General features: G+C 36.9%; 1 protein-coding gene across 1 annotated transcript in view; it reads right to left on the reverse strand.

Annotated features, from left to right (window-relative positions):
* The window catches only part of ATP13A4 (ATPase 13A4), a 167286-nt gene that overhangs the window by 106258 nt on the left and 37193 nt on the right, over positions 1–23835 (reverse strand). The gene's annotated exons all lie outside the window — the stretch shown is intronic.

Genomic DNA, 23835 nt, shown 5'->3' on the forward strand with positions numbered 1-23835 from the left:
ATACTGCTTGTGTACACTGCTGTCATAGCACTAGCCCACTAAACTCTATGCTCCACCAAATATTGAGTCATAGTACTCATCTTCATATAGCTAATACCTAGCACAGGAACTTGCACATAAATGAGAAAGGGAAGAAGGGAGTAAGGAAAGAAGGAAGGATGGAGGGAGGGAGAGAGGGAGGGAGGGAGGGAGGGAGGGAAGGAGGGAGGGAGGGAAGGAAGGAAGGAAGGGAGGAAGGAAGGAAGGAAAGAAGGAAGGAGGGAGGGTGGGAGGGAGGGAGGGGGAGGGAGGGAGGGCGGGCAGGAGGGAGGGAGGGAGGGAGGGAGGAAGGATATGTAGACAGTATTGTACCTAGATCACGTTATCTTCTGTATAGAAATTTGTGTTTTAGTTAGTTGAGTAAAATGTATGCTTCTCCCATAAGAGTATTAGCTCCTTGAGGCAGAAACAGAGTTTTATTTACTTTATGTCTCCACAGCATCTGAGCTGCAGAGACTCATTGCATTTGTTCACCTGATATGTTTTCACTATTGTGCGAGGCTGAGAAAGAATGGATGACAGGAAAGTCTTTACTGGGGAATATGTCAAGAGGGATTACAGGGATGAATAAATGTGGTCCAATGGTGTTAATTGTGTGCCACCCCTTACTGATTGTGACTGCCAAGTATTTACCTTCACAGAACTCACTGTTTCTCTTAGGGGGAAACCTCTTTATTGCTAAATAAAAAAGCAGAACAGGAGTGTAGAGAGTTGAAATCTCCCACCAAACTAGGCACTGGAAACTGTTGAAACAGTATGACCCACAGCCAGGTAATGAGTTCTCTGCTCATTATGAGAAAATGTTTCCTTGCTCAATGACCATATAGCCCATATTTCCAAGCCATAAGTAAATATCTCTACCAATGTGCCTAAAGATGGGACTACCAACCACATGCATCAGAATTACATGGGCACTTGTTAAAAATGCATATTTCTAGGCCACCACCCCAAATTTCTGAAGATAGAGTCAGAGGACCACAGAATTTCCAGCTAATTCTTAATGGCATTTTGGAACTGCTGATTGATACAGTGAAGGAGAACCTGCCATTTGGACATTTCTCCCAATGATTCTTCTGTCAAATGGTAGCTATGAGAATCGGATAATATGTCTTCTATGAAGTGCTTACATAATGCCTGACACTTGGCAAGTATTCAATACTTATTAGCCAATACTGTCCCTATAGTTGAAGTTTCTTGGTGAGAAGAACAATTCTTTTTCATCTTTGTATTCACCATGACATTTTAGCATTCTGTTATGCTAATTTATAGATAATAGGCCCTCACAAATTGAATTACATCAAACTTTGAATGATTTTGAATAAGCTGAAAACTAAAAACAAGATGTCACTTTTACCTACTAAACTGGCCAAATTGGGATAGCCTCCACCACCAGAAGAAGGCAGAAGCACTCACAGAGTCCTAGGCAGGGGCTGTGGGCAGCTCCCGCCAAGTGGCAGAAGGCAGGAACATGCATGACGTCCTAGGCAGGAGTCACAGGCAGCTCCCACCACTCAGCACAAGGCAAGAGCATGCCAAAAACACTACTTCTGTGCATGTGTCCTGACATAGCAGCCACAAAAGTGGCTTTCTACCATGGTAGCAGCTATAGTCACCATGCAGGTGGCCTGCCAGCCACTTGACTGCATTGACACAGGAGAAAAAGAAGAGGAAGTCTCTCTTCTCAGCCCAGTCCAGAGTAATAAAAGAAGCAACTATTCTACCAGATGACCAGACATCAATGTGAAGATACTAGAAATAGGAAAATCCAAGAAAATATGACACCAACAAAAGAAAACAGTAATCCTCAAACACAGACTCTATAGAGCACAAAACACTTGAAGTGATTGGAAGGAATTCCAAGCAAAGATATTAAGTAAACTCAATGAGATATGAGAAGACTCAGTTAGATAACATAATGAAATGAGAAAAAAAAATCCAGGATATGAAGGAAATTTACAGAGATGAATATCTTTTAAAAAATGTAGCAGAACTCATAGAACTGAAAGATTCATTCGATGAAATAAAATAAAAAAAACAGAAAACAAGAGCCTAAGTATTAGGCTAAAACAAGGAGAAGAAAGAATTTAGGACTTCAAAGATAGAATTGTTGAAATTGCCCAAGTGGACAAACTAAAAAAAAAGCATTTTAAAAAATGAAGAAAATCTAAGGGAGCTACCAGACCACCTTATGCAGACAAACTTTAGGATCATGGGTGTTCCAGATAGGGAGGGGAAAGGAAATGGTATGGAAAATTATTCAACAAAATAAAAATGGAAAACTTCGCAGGTATAGGAAGAGACATGGATCTTCAGATCCAGGAGGCTCAAAGATCTCCAAACAGATTCAACTCAAAAAGATCCTCTCTGGGACACATTATAGTCAAACTGGCAAAGCTTAAAGACAAAGAAGAGAATCCTAAAAGCAACAAGAGAAAAGTGTCAAGTCACCTATAAGGGAGCCCCTATCTGACTAACAACAGACTTCTAAACAGAAACTCTACAGGCAAGAAGAAAATGAGATGATATATTAAATATACTAAAAGAAAAAAACTGCCAGCCAAGAATACTATACCCAGCAAGGCTATCCAGAAATGAGGGAGAAATAGTGTATTTCCCAGACAAACAAAAACTGTGGGAGTTCACCATCACACAACCAGCCCTAAGAGAAATCCTTAAGTGAGTCCTGTATACGGAATCCAAGAAAAAATAATTACTACCACGAATACATAAGAAAGAACAAAACTCAGTGGTATAACAAAAATGTAAATAAGAAAGAGAAAAAAACTAAATCTTACCAGCTCAAAAAAACAACAAACATCAAAGTCAAACAATAAAAGGGGAAGAAAAGAACAAAAGATACTTAAAACATTCATACAAAAATCAATAAAATGTCAGGAATAAAACAGTGCCTTTCAATGACAACCCTAAATGTAAAAGGATTAAGTTCCCACTCAAACTACACAGACCGACTGACTGATTAAAAAGCTAGACCTAACTAAATGCTGTCTTCAGGAGACTCACCTCACCTGTAAAGACACACAGACTAATAGTGGAGGGATTTAAAAAGACATACCATGCAAATGGAAACTAAAAGTGAGCAGAAATACCTATTCTTAAAAAGGATAAAACAGACTTTAAACCAAAAACCATAAAGAGAGACAAAGAGGGCCACTATATAAAGATAAAGAGGTCTATCCAGCAATCATAAATATATAGGCACCCTAGCCCAGAGCACCCAGATACATAAAGCAAATACTAATAGATGTAAAGAAAGAGATAGATCACAATACAATAATGTTAGGGAACCTGAACACTCCTCTCTCAGCACTGGATAGATCATCTAGACAACAAATCAATGGAGAAACACAGGACTTAAATACATGGTAGAACAATTGGACTTAGCAGATATCTACTTAACATTTCATCCAACAACGACAGAATATACATCCTTCTCATCAGCACATTGAACATTCTCTAGGATAGACCACATGTGAGGTCACAAATATTAAAAAATTGAAACAATTTCTAATATCTTTTCAGACCACAACAGTAAACCTAGACTCTACCAAAAACCTCTTAGAGCTGATGAACCATTTCAGTAAAGTTGCAGAATACAAAATCAACATGCAAAACTCAGTAGCACTTTTATATTATAAAAATGAACTAGCAGAAAAAAAAATAAAGAAAGCAAACCCATTTACAATAGTCGCCAAAGAAATAAAAAGCCTGTGATTCAATTTAAACAAGGAGGTGAAAGATTTTTATAATGAGAACTACAAATCACTGCTGAAAGAAATTAAAGAGGACAAAAAAAGATAGAAAGACATTTCATGCTCTTGGATTGGAAGAAATTAACATCATGAAAATGTCCATACCACTCAAAGCAGTATACAGATTCAATGAAATCCCCATCAAAATGCCAATGACATTCTTCACAGAAACAGAAAAAACAATCTTAACACTCATATGGACCAAGAAGAAACACTGAGTAGCCAAATCAATCCTAGCAAAAACATAAATAAATAAAGCCAGAGGCATAACACTACCTGACTTCGAATTATACTATAAAACTATAGCAACAAAAACAGCATTGTACTGGCATAAAAACAGATACTCAAATAAATGGAACAAAATAGAGAATCCAGAAATCAATTCACATACTTACAGTCAACTGATATTGGACAAGAACAGCAGGAGCATATATTGGGAAAAGGACAGCCTCTTCAATAAGTGGTGCTGGGAAAACTGGACATCCATGTGTATAAGAGTGAAGCTAGACCTGTACCTCTTGCCATATACCCAAATCAACTCAAAATGGATTAAAGACTTATATATAAGACCAGAAACTATAAATCTACTAAAAGAAAATATAGGGGAAACATTCCTGGAAATAGGACGGGGCATAGACTTTATGAATACAACTCTAAAAGCACAGGCAACAAAAGAAAAGATAAACAAATGAAATTATATCAAACTAAAAAGTTTCTGCACAGCAAAAGAAACAGTTAACAGAGTGAGAAGACAACCTACACAATGGGAGAAGATATTCACAAACTATGCATCTGACAAGGGATTACCATCCACAATATACTAGAAACTCAAACAACTTAACATTAAAAAACAGCTAACCTGATTAAAAAATGGGCAAAGGAGCTGAATAGGCATTTCTCAAAGGAAAATATACAAAAGGCCAATAGACACAAGAAAAAATGCTCAACATCACTAAGCATCAGGGAAATGCAAATCAAAACCACATTGAGATATCATCTCACACCAGTTAGACTGTCCAGGATCAAAAAGACAGAGAAAAACAATTGCTAGCAAGGATGCAGAGAAAGGGGAACTCTCCTACACTAATGATGGGACTGTAAATTAGTGCAGCCGTTATGGAAACAGTATGGAGGTTCCTCAAACAACTACGGTAGGACTGGCATATGACCCAGCAATCACACTGGGAATGGAAGTCATACCCAATGGAATGGAAGTCATCTTGTCAAAGAACTACCTGCACTTCCATGTTTATCACAGCTCTATTTATAATAGCTAAGGGCTGAAACCAACCTAAGTGTCTATCAACAGATGACTGGATAAGGAAAATGTGGTATATATACACAATAGAATACTACTCAGCCACAAAAAGAATGAAATTCTGCCATTTGCAGTAGCATGGATGAATTTGGAGAAAATTAATGTTAAGTGAAATAAGCCAGATACAGAAAGAGAAATACTGCATGTCCTCATTAATAAGTGGGATCTGGGGGGAAAAAAGAAAGAAAAAGAAAAAGAAAGAAAGAAAGAAAGATACAACAATCACAATAATTCCTTGAACTTTCAAAAGGAGAGAACAGAACTGAGGCCACTAGAGGTGGGAAAGGGGGAGACCGAAGGGAGGGTTAGGGAGAAATTGGTAAAGGGTCAGAAAAAATGTTTACATTGTGTAATAATAAAACAAAGAAAATTAAAAAATAAATAATAAATTGGCCAGGATCTTTGGCAAGTGCTGAAAGCTGACCAGAGGGCAATTACGAGGGTATTCTTATGAAAAGTTGATATTATCCTTCATAAAGTGGCACAAACTTTCTGGAAAGCAGTTCAGCAAATATATCAAGGCTGTAAAAATGTTCATAATTTTGGATGAAGCAATGCAATTATTATTTCTAGGAACCTATCTTAAGAAAATAATCTGAAATGAAAAGATACAATTTTACAAATTTTTTATACACAGGGTAAGATGCACATACACTAGGAAGAACTTAACTGTCCAACACTAGAGGAATGGTTAAGTAAATTCTGACACCTCTACAAAATGGGATATTATTCAATCATTGAATTATTGTTTATAATAAATTACAATGGCATGAAAAAATATTTATAGTGTGTCAAAGGCATTTATAGTTTGAGTCCAATAATGTAGAAGAAAATGCATAGGAGAAAAAAAGCTTGAAGAAAATATAGTAAAACTTAAGAATAATAGAACTGTGACTAATGTATATTCATTTCCTAATACTTTTCTGTGCTTCCAAAAATTTATAAAAGATAAAACATGTTTTAAAATAACGTAAAAAATATTTATAAATTAAAAAAAAAGACATTCACTTCTGGAAACATGGAGTAGATGTACTTTTTCCCATTCCTCCCAATACTTTTAACTAAAATCCCTGGACATTATATAGAAAACAAATATAAGAAGACTCTGAATGGTGGAGAGAATGCTGACTGTCTAGGGACATCAGAAATCAAGGAATGAATGACACTGTGGTAAATTCCCTGGGTTTCCTTTCTGCCTCATACATCCTAGGCTTGAAGCAGAAACTGGCAATCCAGAAATGGGAGAAGACAAAAAAGATAGAAAGAAAGAATGAATGGAAGGAAGGAAGGAAGAAAGGAAAAAAGAAAGAAAAGAATAAAAGAAAGAGTGAAAGAGAAAGAAAACACCGCAATGAAAGCCTACACTCTCTAGCCAAAAGACCAGAAAAGGGTCAACCTAGCAAGACAGAAAACTTCAAGACAATAACTGCTCCACTCTAGCCAAACCACAGAAAAAAAGTGTAGCCCAATCCCACCTACACCAGCCAAGATCAAGTGGAAAGCCTAAACTTCCATCCTCACCAGACTGTAACGAGATGTTTCAGTCCCCTTCAGGGGTGGTGTCAGAGAAGATCTAGTAGATAGTCAGTACTTTTATTCCTGCCAGATGGTAATGAGCACCCACCCCTTTCCCTGTAGTGACAGGGGAGATCATGTGGAGCCTGGGCCCCAATCCCCACCAGCAATAACAAGGCTCCCTTCCACCTCCGTGCTAGGAAATTATCAGAGAAAGCCTAGAGGACAGTCAGGACTTTTCTCACCCCTGACCACCAATGGAGCACTGGAAGCCATCTAGGGAGCAGTAGTGAGGCACTCCTGATTCTTAAAGCCAGAGAGGTGTCAGTGGAGACCTAATGGAGAGCTTGAACTCCTACCCACCCCCCAAACCTCCCACCCTACCCAGCAATAATGAGAAACCACTTCCCATCTTCAAATGTCAATGAACATTGAGTGGCAGCCTGGATTTCCACCACCAACTGGCAGTAATGAGGCGTTGCCCTGGAGGAATGGAAATCATCAAGTCGAAGGTATACCTGTTCCCCGATGTTCATTGCAGCACTCTTTACAATAGCCAAGAGTTGGAACCAGCCCAAATGTATATCATCAGATGAGTGGATACGGAAAATGTGGTACATCTACACAATGGAATACTACTCAGCTATAAAAACGAATGAAATACTGCCATTTGCAACAACATGGATGGACCTTGAGAGAATTATATTAAGTGAAACAAGTCAGGCACAGAAAGAGAAATACCACATGTTCTCACTGATTGGTGGGAGCTAAAAATTAATATACAAATTCACACACACACACACACACACACACACACACACACACACAAAACCGGGGGGGAGGGGAAGAAGATATAACAACCACAATTACTTGAAGTTGATATGACAAGCAAACAGAAAGGACATTGTTGGGGGGGAGGGGGGGAGGGAGAAGGGAGGGAGGTTTTGGTGATGGGGAGCAATAATCAGCCACAATGTATAGTGACAAAATAAAATTAAAAAATAATAATAATAATAAAAAATAAAAGAACATTCAGGAAAAAAAAAAAAAATGAGGCGTTGCCCTACTCTTCCTCTACTATAGTGTTATCAACAGGAGCCGACTGTGACATGAGTTTTAAATAAGATCCAGAGTCTCATAACATAATACCCAAAAGTTTCAGGTTTTAATTAAAAAACAAAACAAAACAAACAAACAAAAAAAATCATGTATCAAGAACCAGGAAGGTCTCAAACGGAAAGAAAAAAGACAATAAATAGATGCCAACACCAAGATAACAGAGATGTTAGAATTACTTGATAAGGATTTTAAAGCAGCCATCATAAAAATGTTATAACAGTACATGCGCACTTAAAGCAAACTTAAAAAATAGACTATTTCAGAAAAGAAATAGAAGATATAAAGTAGAACCAAATGGAAATTTTAAAACTGAATAACACAATACCTGAAATGAAATAGTAAGCAAATGGCCTCAATAGTAGAATAAAGGGACAGAAAAAAGAATCAGTGAAATAAAATATAGAAGAATAAAAATTGATAAATATTTTTTCTCTAAACTACAAAGAGAGAAAATCACCTTAAAAAATTTTAATAGAGCTTTAGGGACCTGTGGGACTATAATAAGAGATCTAAATATTTGCCATTGGAACCCTGAAAGGAGAGGTGAAAGAGAGAATGACTGAAAAAAAAGAAGTCAAAGAAATAATGGCTGAAAACTTCCAAAATTTGGCAAAAAAACATATTCTACAAATTTGAGAAGTTGAGCAAACACCAAACAGAAGAAACCCAAAGAAATATACAGAAAGAAGCATAATAGTCAAATAGTCAACCATGAAAAACTAAAAAAAAAAAAAAAAATCTTAAAAGCAGCCAGAGAGTAACAACACCTATCTCTAAGAGAAAAGGTTTGAATTACCATTGATTTCTCATTGAAAACCATGATAGCCAGAGGGAAGTGGCACAACACATTTCAAGTGCTGGGGAGAAAAAACTGTTGATGAAGAATCCCATAACCAGTGAAAATATCCTTCATAAATGAAAGGGAAATAAAGACATTTTCAGGTAAAGGAAAACTAAGAGAATTTGTTCCTAGCACACCAACCCTAAAAGAGTAGCTGAAAGAAATTCTCTATATGAAAACAAAATAAAACAATAAAAAAAGAAACCTTGGAACATCAAGAAGAGAGAACATGTTAAGCGAAATTAAGGATAAATAGCAATAGGCCTTCCTTCTCCTCTTGTGTTTTCTATATTATGTTTGATGTTTGAAGAAAAAATTATAATAGTGTGTCATGTGGTTCTAATGTATGCAGAATATTTAAGACAATTATATCATAAAGAGGAAGGGTAAAAGGTAAAAAGGTTATTAAGTTTTCTAAATTTTACTCAATCTCATGAAGAGATAACACCAGATACAGCAATGATTAGAAAAGAAATACAAACAGATACACTCAAAACCATTATACATAAATGGAAATCTAAAAATTGTTCAACCCACAGGAAGACAGTAGAAAGAAAACAGAGAGAACAAACAGAAAACAAAAAATAAAATGGCGAACATAAGCCCTAACATATTAATAATTATGTTAAATGTAAATGGCATAAATGTATCATGATTCAGTGGGGTTTACTCCAGAGAGGTAAGGCTGCTCCAACATTAAAAAAAAAAATGTTGATTTAACAGACCATCATGTTAACAGACTAAAGAAAAGTAATCACACAATCATACCAATTAATACAGAAAAAAACATTTGACAAAATTTCATACACATTTGTGATAAAAACCCTCAGAAAAATAGCAATAAAAGAAAACTTTTTCAAGTTGATAAGAAGCATCTTTGAAAACCTACAACTAACATATGTTAATGTGGAATGACTAAACGTTTTCCCCATAAGATCAGGAACAAGACAAGGATGTCCACTCTCACTACTCTTATTTAACATTGTACTGGAATTTGAAGCTGTAAAAGAAAGGAAAATAAAGGGAATACAGAAATAAAACTGCCCTTGTTTGTATGTCATGTGATTTCTATATAGGAAATTCCAAGAAATCTACAAAATAAAAACTCTTAGAATTAATAAGTAAATTCAGTAGGATCACAGGATAAAATGCAGAAATATTTACAATCATTCAAAAAAATATTTAGGTGTGAATCTAATAAAACACATACAGGACTTATATGCTGAAAACTACAAAATGCTGATAAAAAATCAAAGATCTAAATAAATGGACAGATATACCATGTTCATGGTTTGGAAACTCAACATAGTAAAGATTTTAATTCTCTACAAATTGATATATAGATTTAATGTAATACCTACCAAAATCCCATTAAGATTTTTTGTAGATATAAACAAGATAATTCTAAAATTTATATGGAAAAGTCAATGAACTATAACAGCTAAAACAATTCTAAAATATAAGAATGAAGTGGGTGCAATCAGTTCACCTGATTTCAAGGATTATTGTATAGCTACCATGATCAAGACTGTATAGCACTGGCAAATATATCAATGGAATAGAATAGAAAACTGAGAATTAGACCTACACAGATACGTCCAATTGGTTTTTGACACACGTGCAAAAGCAATTCGATGGAGAAAAATAGCCATTTCAACAAATGTATCAAACATTTGAATGAATATTCATAGAGGGAAGAAAAAGTGAACCTCAACCTAAATCTCACACCTTACACAAAAATTAACTCATAATAGATCACACACAAATATAAAACATAAAATTTTAAGGAAAAAAATGGCAAAAATCTCAGGACCTAGGGCTAGGCAAAGCATTCTTAGACTCAAAAGCATCTTATATTCAAAAAACATCAAAATCACTATTCATAAATGGAAAAATTGATAAATTTGACTTCATCAAAATTAAAAACTTTTCTTCTGTGAAAAATCCTGTTTACTGGAGGAAAAAAAAGACCACCAACTTGGAGAAAATATCTGCAAACCACAGCTGTAAACAACCCAGATGTCCTTCAGTGGGGGAATAGGTAATTAAACAATGGCACCGTGGAATACTACTCAGCAATAAAAAGGAACAAACTATTGTTACAAACAACAACCTGGATCAATCTTCAGAGAATTATGTTGTGTAAAAAAATGCCAATTTTAAAGGTTACATACTGTATGATTACATTTAGATAGCATTCATGAAATGACAAAATTATAGAAATAAAGAGTAGATTAGAGGTTTCCAGGGCTCAAGAAATGGGTACAGGTGGGAAGGAAGTAGATGTGACTATAAAAAGGCAAAATGAAGAATCCTTGTGATGATGGAAATGTTCTGTATCTTGATTATATCAATGTCACTATCCTGATTTTGATATCAAACTATAGTTTTGCAAGATGTTACCATGGGGAGATTGAGTAAAGGGAACATGGGATCTCCCTGCATGATTTCTTACCATTGCATGTGAATCTCCAAGTGTCTTTACCGAAAAAACAAAAACAAAAACAAATGAATGAGTTGGAATAGGTTATCTCTGAGTGATTTTCTATATCTGAAATTCCATGTTTGTGGGAGTCTAGGGTTCCATTGGCTCTTGGTTATAAATGGCTGTAGTATATTCAGCAGGTGAACCTTCTTACAGGTCTGGACACAAATGTTTATGCTGGTTAAGTAAGGGTCCAGGCAACATCAAAATGACAGGTAAGTAACCGAATCAGATAGACCCTACAGATCTAAATCTATGTGGAAATGTGAAAAACAGAGAGCCGGCAAGGAGAAATATCTTGCACATAATGAACGATTAATGGAAGAATTAATACTAGAAAAAAAAAGGCTTCCAAACAAGGCCATAGCAACTTGTAAATATCTAATGACCTCACTGACTTACCAATAGCCTGTGCAAATCCTTAAACAGCACCCAGTCAAGTCCTTTCAGAGTCTACTAAACCAGCACTTGTGGGTGAAAACATTTGGGCAATCCTAACAAGTTCATTTACTATGGCAATAAAGGAAAGGTTATAAATAATAATAACAATAAAGGAATGAGTCCAGACAGGAAAAGAGCAGGGATCAACACATTTTTTTCTGTAAAATACCAGATAGAAAATATCTTCAGCTTTGTGGGCCATAGAGTCTCTCTTAAAACTATTCAGTTCTGCTGCAACAGCAGGCATAGACAATATGTACATAAATGCAGGTGGCTGTTTCCCAACAAATTATTATTTACAAAAAAGTCGGTGGGCCATATTTCACCCACTGGCCATACTTTGCAGACCCCTGCCATAAAGAAACAACAGAAACATTTAGCCTTTGCACCTGTAATGACAGTATCTACCTACTAGGATTATTATGAATTTAAAATGATGTACTTATCACATGTAAATGCTTAGCAATGGGCATAGGACCTAGTAAGTAGTCAGTAAGTGTTAACTATTACAATTATTTCTCATATTTGCATATTTTTTTGCTATTTTGCATTGGCCAATTCATTTTACATGGACACCCTGTAGGCAATTATTTCAATGTTGTTAAACTAAAATTTAAATTTTTTCCTGCGCTGAGATCTTGTGTGAAAGTTGAAGGAAGATGATTGGGGTTTTTTTTCCCCTTAAGGTTGAAAGCCCCCACTATCAAGCCTTTATTAAAGAATAAACACTACAGCTGTGACCATAGGGGACAGACTTTGAAACCAGATAATAAAATTCTAGTTTTTATTTATTCCTCTTAGAGTAGGAACAGCAGGAGAAAGCTACACATGAAATTTGAAGGCCCCCAGTTTGTTGCTAAAGCCCCGTTCATCCCTGCAACACGTTCTGCTGTGGTCAGAATTAATCTTTTACATGAACATGATGTCTTTTGCTTGAAAATTCTTTTTTTTTTTTTTTAAAGATGACCGGTAAGGGGATCTTAACACTTGACTTGGTGTTGTCAGCATCATGCTCTCCCAAGTGAGCTAACCAGCCATCCCTATATGGGATCCGAACCTGTGGCCTTGGTGTTATCAGCACCACACTCTCCCAAGTGAGCCATGGGCTGGCCCCTGAAAATTATTTAAATGAAGATAAGCTTCACAACATCCTATCACACAGTCCCCCTTCCGACTTCCCTGGTATCGTAAACAGCAAACACGGCATTCCTGAATGTCAATACCACATCCCCTCATGGCAATTGAGCCAAGATAACATTAGTTCCACTTAGTCTAGATCTCTACTTCTGAAAGAGGGAGTGAAAGCCAAACTGGCCTTACAAATGTGCAGACTTCCAAAGGTATGATTTTAGACCACTAAGAAGGACTATGTCTTTAAAAAAAAAATCCCTCTAGCATACAAAACACAGACAAGATTTCTACACAGAGATGTTCCCTGCAATATTACTACTAGTGGTAAATAGAAAGCAATCTATATATATAACAATAGCACAATTACTAAATACTATTTATCACCATTAAAATAATGTGTATTATGTATTTTAATAACAGAAGGAAATATATATGTAATAATATCAATTGAATAGAAACAACATAAAATTATGCACTGTGATTTCAAGTTTAGTTGAAAAAAAAAGGTGAGGCACAAACAAAAAATGTCTGGAAGATAAGTTTATCAAACAAAATACTAATGGTAGTTGCCTTGGATGATAATAATCATTGTGATTCTTCTTTTACATTGCAATTTTCTGTATTTTATGAATTTTAATCACTGAACATGTTTCACTTTAAAAATCAGAAGAATAAAGAATATATTTTTTGAAAATCCCTTTTCTGCATCCTCACAGGTAACTGAAATACCAACAGGAATGCTCTGTTTTATATTCTGCCTGACAAAGAAAATCACCCTGGGGAATCTGACCACTCTAAACATTATTTGTTCAGTTCAGTTTATCAATTACTAATTGACTATCAGATTAGAAATTTTGCTTGTTTGTTTTCTTGTTTATCCATGTATATTTTTTGTTTAGCCTACCCAGCCCTATTTTTCTCACTGAAGGTAACATTACCCAATACTACAATTTTCTTCTGGCAAACCACATCCTTCACTATTCTCAGCTGTTGTGCTTCATATAGAGTTGACTCTAACCCCAACTCCAGGAGTGCATATATGGCTACAAGCATGGTATTTTCCTGGTCACACTAATTAGTTGGAAGAGCAAAAATGATCCAGTCACAGCCAGTGAGAAGAAATGAGTATTCTGCTGAGGCTATGGAAAGAAAGGCAATTTTTTTTCCCCACCAGATACCTGAGAATATGTAATCCTAGAGTCGTCAGAGGATCCATGTGAAGTCTAAGAATAAAACCAGCATGGTAGAAGGTATATCCAACATACAGGAAGAAATCCAGTACTAATGGCATCATTTTTGCCCCTGGATTAATCTGTTCCTGAAACTAAAATCGTACTTCAATTTTTCAAATATTGAGCCAACAAATTAACTTTGATTTATTAATTTGTTAACTCAACTTAGTTGTCAACTCAACTAACACAATTTGAGTTGTTTTCAGTCTTTTGTAATCAAAAAAAGTTCTAACTGATACAAAAGTTTGCTAAAGGCCAGACACTGAATCAGGGATGGGGATAAATAACTGAAAATAAGAATCATCTTAAGTATGAATTAGATAATTACCTGTCAATTATGTGACTTATACAGCCACCAGCTATAAGTGAACTGTAGGGACAAAATTCACACCCTGAATCAAAAACTTATACCCATGCTTTCATCTGTCTAAGAAATAAAGTGTTCCCTGGTTTAGGCAACAAATAAAATATGTTGCCATGCCATTTAAGCAGGTTATTCTTTATAGATTTAACATAAATTCCTGGGGAAAATCTTTAGCAGATACAGTCTCAAGACTAGGAGGCACATGAAAAAGAATGCAGAAATCACCAAGAGTGAGCATCACTAAACCAGTCTTGCCAAACTAACCTCCATGTACTCTTTTGATATTCGTACCCAGCTGGTTAGGATAATGATTAACCCATGTTTTATCTGATTTTCAGTGGTCTCAAGGACATTTGTTTCTAATGCAGATTGCTGCAAAGAACATCACATCCATCCTAACAATCAGAAAAACAAAACAAAACCAGATAACCCACAAAGTCATAAGTTTTCTTGAACCTATCAAATATCCTAGTTTCAAGTCAATCAAGTAAACCAAATTCCAAAGAAGAACACGTCCCTCCAAAAAGTGACAGGGTAATACAAAGTTTTCACATTGTGCAGATCGTGAGAGAACGTGATGAATGCCATACAAGCAGATAAGAAGAAATCAGGTAAAATCTTCACAAATTCATAAGGGCCAAGTGTAGGCTACAGCATCAGTTTGTAATATCTGAAGGTCTCAGATCCAAAAAGAGTTCACATTCACTCAGAAACCCTTCCCCACTGGCATAAATTTGTACTCATAAGAAAGACTGGGAGCAGAGGAGGACATTGAAGACAGTTCCCCTTAGCAGCACAGGTGTGAAGGAGGTAACTAACGGCTCCAGGGGACAGGCTCAAATTCCCTCTAACTTCTCTGGACTTTTCTCACCTACTATTAAGCTGCTGGGACAGGTGCTATAATTGACAAGAGTCAATTACTTCTACGTAGGAAACCCTCTCCCAGGATACAAGCAAAAATCCATTGATGCTGGAGGAAGGATAGAAACAAAAACCCTCTCGTATTTACCATCCTGAAACCAGGGTTCTACATTAAAATCAAGCTAGAGAGGGGTAAGAAAATGCCACCTAAAACCAACTACAACACAAACTTGGTTGCCACTATGAGGATGAACAGCAATATTGACAAAGCACCATTCCTTGAAGCCCAGACACAAAGGGACTGCCTAAGACTAAGTCTAGACAAGGGCAGCAGACAATTTTCTCTACCTCACCTAGAAGTCTAGCACTGAGTAACTAGTCCAGGAGGCTACCACCAAGGGAAGGAGCAGAAGCATTAAGACAGACAACTTCTGTGATCCAGGCATGAACAGATGGCTAAGAACTGAAGGGGTATCCAGGTGATCTGATTTTAGTACCTGCACTCCTATTCACTTCTATGCCCCAAAAAGCAGAGACCTATGACTTTTATAATAACAGACCTGGAAGTTTTGTTTCTCACCAGCTCAAAATGAACCCCAGCTATAAAGCAACTGCTAAACTAGCCTGCACTATCTTGGGTCTATGTGGTAGTGGAGCAGTACTAGGATTGGCAGTAATAGTAGTATCAGGCTATATCAAAGGCATAAAGACCATAGGAGTTCTGAAGTTCTGAGCTCAAGTTCTGTTTTTGCTGCTAGATCTGAGCAAATTATGTAGTTTCTTGGTGCCTCCTTTCGTAAAATTAGGATTAACAACTGAATGGAGTCAGAAAAGAAGAAAGAAACTCTTGTAATATATGCAAAAAAATCTTCAATTCACCTTATCAGAAACGTATGAAGTAAATTCAATGTGTAATGTGAGATATAGACAAGAAATAAGACACGGTCTCTCCCAATAATAACTCATAATCTGTTGAGGGAGAAGAATAAATTTAAGACTGTAATATAAAACTTAGTGAAAATTACAATAATAGGAATTCAACTTAGTCCAGATAGGAAAATGTTAAGTGTGACCAAAAGATTTCCAGATGGTTTAATGAAGGGAATCAAATTTGTGATGGGTTTTGGTGGATGAACAGCACTCTGATGGCCACCAATCAGGGTGATGATATGTTCCTGGTTGAGAAGGTGTATAATATAGTCTGGGTAGAGCAAGCAGACCACATTTAGGTACTCAGAGAAAATGGAAAGTGAAAAAATGTCTCTTGAAATTGGCTAAAAAAAAATCCACAAAGAGTGTCTCCTCCAAGCCGATTCTATTATACTTGTTGTTTCCAAATTGAAGTAGAACAAAGCAAGGTAAATATGTACCATAAAAATCAACCTTCTTTTTTCATTAAAAAGCAGGTAGAAGTAACCATTCATATTTAGATTCTTGGATCTCTCTCCACCCAGAATTAATTCTTGGACACTGTCGCTTTGGAACTGGCCTCAAAATATTGATTGTTCCTCAGAATATCATCTTCTGTGTACTGATTCTGAGCCTTGAGTACCAGAGTTTCAAAATCCTCCAGCCATGGTTACCCCGAGTAACTAATAGATTTTGGAAATGCTAAGGTGATTACAATCTCAGCCAGGATCCTGCGTGTGCACCCACTGAAATCCCAGAGTGTCCTGGCCTGGGGGACATGGTATTCACCTGGGAAGCATGCAGGACATTTAGCCCTCTCCTCTGTTCTTTTTCTGAGGGGGGACAACTAGGGCACAGCTGTGCTCATTGTACATAAGAGTAGCCATAGGCTGAAGGTGCAGTGAGGAAGAGTGTTCTGTGCTGCCTTTCAGTTCTACCTAGACTGTGGTTTCAGACAGCTGAGTGTAATGGGCACTCAGAAATAGTTGTGGGTCCTTTAAGTGGGTGGTCCTCCTCTGGCTAGTCTTCATAAAGTCTTAAAATTGGCACTAAGGAATGAATCTCGTCTGTTGACATCACCAAATCACCAACTCCTTTGAAGGCTAAGTCCCTGCACTCTCTGTCTTCTGTGGGCCCGGGGATCCTATAAGGTTGAGCATTGGTTAATCGTTGACCAATAGATTTACTCTTTATTTCTTTATTCATGAGTAATTGTCACATCAACTGCCATAAATGTTCAGTTTCTACCTAATGTAATGTCTCCAGATACATCTCCCTTTCCTTGACTAAAAAAAAATCTGAGCGCTTTGAAAAAAATCAAAAATATTACTTAAAGTTTTAAGATGTTTCACAGTGATTTGATCTGCCTGTTTTAAAGCTTTTTATTTTTATTTTTATTTTTTTTATTTTTATTTTATTTTTGTGTGTGTGTGTGTGTGTGTGTGTGTGTGTGTGTGTGTGTGTGTGTGTGTGTGTGTGTGTGTGTTGGAAAGAACCTTAAGAAATTCTCTGTGTTGAGCCCTGGTTCAAACCAGTGAGATATTATTATTTCTACCTTGTAAGTAAGACAAAGTCAAAGGGAGGTGACCATGATTTGCTTGAATGTTGTACTCCTAATGTCTTGTCTCTTTCAATTACACACTGCTGTTTTTTCCACCATTAGCAACTAAAGTAGCACATCTAGAATTCAGCAAAAACAACAGGCAGTAAGCCACTGTTTAAGGCAAGGACCTAAGGGGCTGGCTGGTGGCTAACTTGGGAAAGTGTGATACTTATAATACCAAAGTCAAGGGTTTGGATCCCCATACCAGCCAGCTGCCAAAAAAAAAAAAAAGAAGAAGAAGAAAAAGACAAAGACTTAAGTCATAGGCTGCCATTTACTAACAAATAATAGTTCCTCACATGGTCGTTGAGAGGATTAAATAAATTACTTGTGAAAAGTTTGTGGTCCACGATTTGGCCCAGATCAATCACCACGTAAGTGTTTGCTATTATCATTGCCATTCCCACTCCCCACTTGTTCCTACTTTCCCTACAGGGTTAGATGGCAGGGTCATCTTCCCCCACTGAAAAAGCTAGGACCCTTAGAGACATTCCTAACAACTACTCATCCTGTTTGACCATTCTTTCTTACCCCACAATCTGTGGATTATGAAATCTTTTTAAATTCTAACTTCTAAATACCTCTCAAATCTATCCTTGGCATCCTCTCTGACAAGGCTCAGATTCAGTCCAGATCCTCTCACCTGGACTATGTCAAACAACTCCGCACTGGTGTCTCTACCTCCAACCAACCTTCCTTGCCTCATGATGTAATATCCTTTGGAAAGGCAAATCCTGCCATATTGTTCTCTGTTTTAAATCTTCCAGTTGCTTCCACATTGTGTCATCCAGGCTGGCACCTGGGATTGTTCTGACCAAGTCCAACTCCACCATCAAAGATTCTAATTCAGTAGGTCTAGAGTGGGACCTAGGAATCTGTGCATATTTTCTATATACTCCCTCACTGGATTCCAGTACAGTTATTTCATGGGCTAATGTTTAGGAATCATTGAAAAGGACAAAATGTACAATCATTAGAATGTTTTACAAAGTTCTTCACAATTTTACCCACCTCTCTGGGGAAAATGCCTCTTTCCCCTTGAAGTTTTCTTTAACTGAATTGTTCCTTCCTTCATGTTCCCATAGCTCTGTATGCATAACTCACACAGTGATACCTATTGCATCATACTTTTATCAGGTTTGCACCCCTGAATCCCCCACTTGCAAGGAAATCTTCAAAGGCATGCAACCTGTGCAGTCACACAGGACCCTGCACGCAGAAGAGCCCTACACTTAGTTGAATGTTCTGCTATCACCATCCTGAAATTCTTAATAATTGTTGAACGAGAAACACCTCATTTTCACTTTGTGCGGGGCCCCGCAAATTACGTACTCAATCCTGTCCACTGGGCCATGAGCTCCTTGAAAACAGAAGCTATTTGCTATTCACTCAAAATCTTCCTTGGTTAGCACAGAGAGCTCCTGGCACAGAGTAGAGGTTTCTCAAATATTCGTTGAGTTCATACCTGAATAGATGAAAGGATAGAATAAAGTATCTCATAGGAAAATAATGTAGTACAGCTAATTCTGAAAAATAAGCTTTTTTTGTGCTTGGGGGAAAATGAGTCAATTGATAAATTCATGGGATTATTGACCAATCCAAATAAATAACAAATTGTTCCAGCTGGCTCTTCAAATTACTCAGACTGCTTCTCCTTGTGAGCCCTGCTGCCTTCCTGTTCTTCTCAGAATGCAAAATTACATTTAATGGAGCTTGCAGTTGTGCTATCCAATATGCCCTGAGTGTTTGTACCAGGCACTGTGCTAAATTCTGGGGGTAATGGGAAAGGGAAGGGGGAGGCCATAGAAGTGAATCAAGCAGGGTCCCTGTCCTCAAGAAGCAATTAAATCTCACTCCTCAAGAGGTTATACCAAAGATGAGTTGACTTCATGGGAGTTCTGCAGCAATGAATCAAGAACAAAGACATTAGACTTGGCCAGTGGCCCAGCTTCCTGAACATTTCAACTGACAAAATGTCTCAGCCTGAACACAATTCCTCCACTATGAGATCTGTGGGTTCACTAGCTAACACTGGCAACCAGCTCGGAGGTGCTCATGGAGCATAATAAATAAGTGGCTATTGAGGTGGGGGAGGTGCTTTTGCTCCCTGGTGTTAGAGAAGAAAAGACGAACATCAGCTATCTAAGTGAGCCAAATAATTGGTGAGGACAAATGTCCCTCGCTCATGCTGAAGGCATGACACGACTTCCAATGTGGCAGAGACCACACACCACCCTGCTGTCGCGTGACAAGCTCGCTGCAGCTCTAACTTCTTGCTGGCTCTCAGAAACTACGTGGAAGTTCAAAAAGGGTTTTTCTTGCTTTTTCACATTCACTAGATTTTAGTTACCCAGTTTACTAGTTGGTACAACATCAGTGATAAAATTAAGGGATTCAAATAAAAAAAAGAATAACAATAAACATGACAATGTGTTCAACCTCAAAACAAGGAAATGCAAAAATAATACAGCCATAAAATATCACTTTTGCATAACAGATGAGCCAAAGTTAAAAAGATTGATAATGTTCAATGTTGGCAGGGATGGTGAAAAAAGCAAGTATTCTCAAAAAAGATTGCTGGTGGGAGTATAAATTGGTACAACCACAACCTTTTGGAGGATAATTTGCCATTATGTATCAATCAAAGTTTAAAATGCACATCCCCTTTGATGCAGCAATGCTATTTTGGGAACTTTATCCTAAGGAAATAACCTGACAAATATGTAAAAATACATATACAAAGCTGTCTATCACAGCCAAAAAAAAATTAGAAAGAAAGAACATAAGTGTGCAATGTGGGAGATTTACTTAATGTAGCACAATTCATCCAAACACAACCTAACATTGAAATAGGTCATATGGTGCTATAAGTATCAAAAGGAATATATATTCACAGTACATTTTTAGGTGTAATGAAAGCCAGCTTTTAAAAAAAGGTATAGATGGGATGACTTCATTTTTTGTTTAAAAATACATATTTGTATGCATGTGTGTGTATATATATATTTAAGAGTAAATTGTGATTGATTTTATTTTGTTTTGCCATGATACATGGTGCAAAGAAATGGATGATATCCAAATACAATATCCTTATGTGGCATGCTGGTAAATATTTAACAACCAGCCTTCAGGCAGGGCAGAATGGAATACTGTTGGAGTATTTACAGATTTCTGTGGCATAAATACTGCCAACATTCTTCATTTCAAGCTTCTAATATGATATCACTGAATAAGGAGCTAGGAAGTAAAGCACACTTTCTCCCCATCACACAGAATTTTCATGAGACAAATACAACAAATATAAATAATCTCAAGAGCACAGAAAATATTAAGATGTAGTAAAATAATTAGAACATGGTGAGTTTTATGTATTCATTTTTTATACGTCTGGAAGAAGATTCACCAACATGATAATATCGATCATATCTGGGTGGTAAACTCATGAAACGTGTTTACTTCATTCTGTAGACCCTTATTTGTCATTTCAATTTTTTTTACAATAAACATATGTTAGTTTTATAATAATCTGAAAAAAAAAATTCAAGGTGATTTTTTTTCTTATTTCTAAAAGCTAGGAAAGAAAAAAAATCAGGGAACATTACTTTTAAGACAAGTGTCACTGAAACAAAACACTTTCCCAGAAAAATTATGATTCCATTAGGATATAACTAAAGATGATAAGTAAGCAGTGTTTGAATCAATTAAATCATGATATCTTTGTTCAGTCATGGTGTAAAGAAACAAGCACTCAATGTTTCTAAATTCTTTCAAAATAGAAATACGTAACATAAGAATTCAAAAGGATTTAACCTCCCAGTCTGATACTCTTGTTTTACAAATAGGGAAACTGAGTCCCAAGATAGGTAGGTGTGTTTCCAAAGTAAGCACTACAAAGTAGGCATAAGGTAACTCTGCTCCTCTCCATTTATAAATGGTGTCTATAGCTTGTGAGCAAAACTATATATTTCTCTTGTCATTGTTTAACGAGGAGAGATGACCTCATTTTTGTGGGGTACTATTCATTCAATTGGTTAGTTACTAAGGCCCTGACTCCTCCTATCTTTGTTTAGATAACAGAAGCTCCTATGTCTCCAGAATTTTATATTTCTCAAAACAATTCCACATAGATTATTTCAGCTGATTCTCATAAGAGCTCTGTGAGACAGGTAAGGTAAAAAGGACCACTCCTATTTTACAGATATGAAAACTGAAGCAAGAGCAGGCAAGTGGTTAGCCCAAGGCTGGTGAGATCCAGGCCTCTGGTCAGGTCATAGTGCTCTTTGGGAGTCTCCTCTTTGAGGCCTTCCTGAGGCAATCATTTGGGAGAACTTCTCTGAAGGTTATTGTCTCCCCTTTCCTTCCTTGTCCTTCCAAAAATTCTTTCTTCCTTTGGCTCCTGTCTCATTTTGCACTTAAAGATATTACTTTCAGGTCACCTAGAGTTGCTCTTTAGTTTCATTTTCTTTTATTCTACACTGGAAGATAATCTCAGACATCTTTAGGCCTGGGAATATTCCTGTTCTTTATTTGTTATGAGGGCTAAACTCTAGAATGTCGTTTTGTCTTGAAATTTGAAGGCATTTCTATCATCAGAGGAATTACTTTTACAAAGGTCCGAACTCAGGGTGTATCATACAGCAAGAAACTATGAACAGTTCGGTATGACACATTTCTAGTCAATCTTGGCTTTCTAAAAGGGTAACGTGGAAGTCAGAGGAGACAAACTTATTCAGGAAATACAAATCATGTATAATAGAACAGATCCTGGGGAATCAAAGAAGATCAGATGTTCTCCTTAGCTTTGCTTTATTAAGAGGGGAAATGTGTTCTCCTGTTAAGAGTACAATGTCCTTGGGAAGAACTGAAAGAGGAATCAGTGGGCTACATTCAGATCCATAGACAAAAGACCTACCAACTTAAACTAACCTACGTGGTGCCCCAGCACCTGGGCTTATTGGCTGCTGGAACTTTAGGCAAATTCTCTGTGCATGTTTTCCTCGTCCCTAAAAATGGAAATTACAGCACCTACCTCACAGGGGTGAGGTGAAAACTAAATTAGCTAATGGCCAAGAAAATACTTTGTAAACTAGAAGTCACTATAGAAATGTGTGGAATACATTTAAGATACCTTGATAATTTCTAAAGTTTACGGCTCTGGTGAGGGATGGAGAGGTGACACAGTGTCAGACACAGCCACAAGCAGGTGGCCAGGTTTCTCCAGGTGGAAGGGGATACACAAACTTTACAGTCTCAGGACTGGATGGGGCCTCTCAAGAGCGCGTGCTAATTACTGCACCTCTGCTGACACTACTGGCAAAATGACTAGTCGCCAGAAAACTTAGTGTTCCTTTTCATATCAAAGGCCCTCTCCTAACTGGGCTTTCCGCTGCATATAAATCTAGTTTGACATTCTGATGCATTTGGTGGTGCTGTTATGAAAATGAACTGTTCAAATTGCTTTGTCGGAATATATAGGTTAGGGGAAAGGTAGTAGTTTCCCTAGAACTACGGATATCTTCTAGAAAATGGATGATTCTTCCCAGTGCTTGAAAAACAAATTGTCAAAGAGCAGAAATGAGTGTACAAAAAAGAGTTAATGTGTTTCTTCATGAGGAAAGGGAGAAAAAAAAACACCACAGGAAAAGGAGCCCCGTCTTCTGGCTAAGAGTATTTTGGATGAGGGTAAACTTTTCAACTTGATATCAAGAGTAATGGAATATTCACTCCTTAAAGAAAACATTTCTGAGAAATAAGGATAATATCCAACATAGAGCCAGAAATTCATTTCTAGTGACATTTGCATAGGGCCTGAAGGCAATTGTCATTTGGCAGTCAAATCTGGAAGAAGTAAGGATATCGTTAAGAAAGCCACTTGAATCAGGTGCCTTTTATTTCTTCATAATTTTTTTTTAGCTTTGACAGCAGAAGGGATCTAGTCTTGAAAGTCTAAAAAATGTTGTTGCTATAGGAACAGGTAAGCAGATTAGAGTTGAAAGAACAGTTTAGGAGCAAAGAATTTAATAGTCAGGGCTAAAGCAATTAACCAAGAAAACATTGTAAGTAAATATCTTCTGGGTTTGTTATTTACATATTAATTCCAGGAAGATAAAATGCTATTATAGAATGAGAGCATCCCATTTAACATTTTAATTACGTCATTACTGGCATAAAAGACTGTGCATACACAATTAGCAGAAAGACCTTATT

Source organism: Cynocephalus volans, chromosome 1 (assembly GCF_027409185.1).
Source record: "Cynocephalus volans isolate mCynVol1 chromosome 1, mCynVol1.pri, whole genome shotgun sequence".
Taxonomy (NCBI): Eukaryota; Metazoa; Chordata; class Mammalia; order Dermoptera; family Cynocephalidae; genus Cynocephalus; species Cynocephalus volans.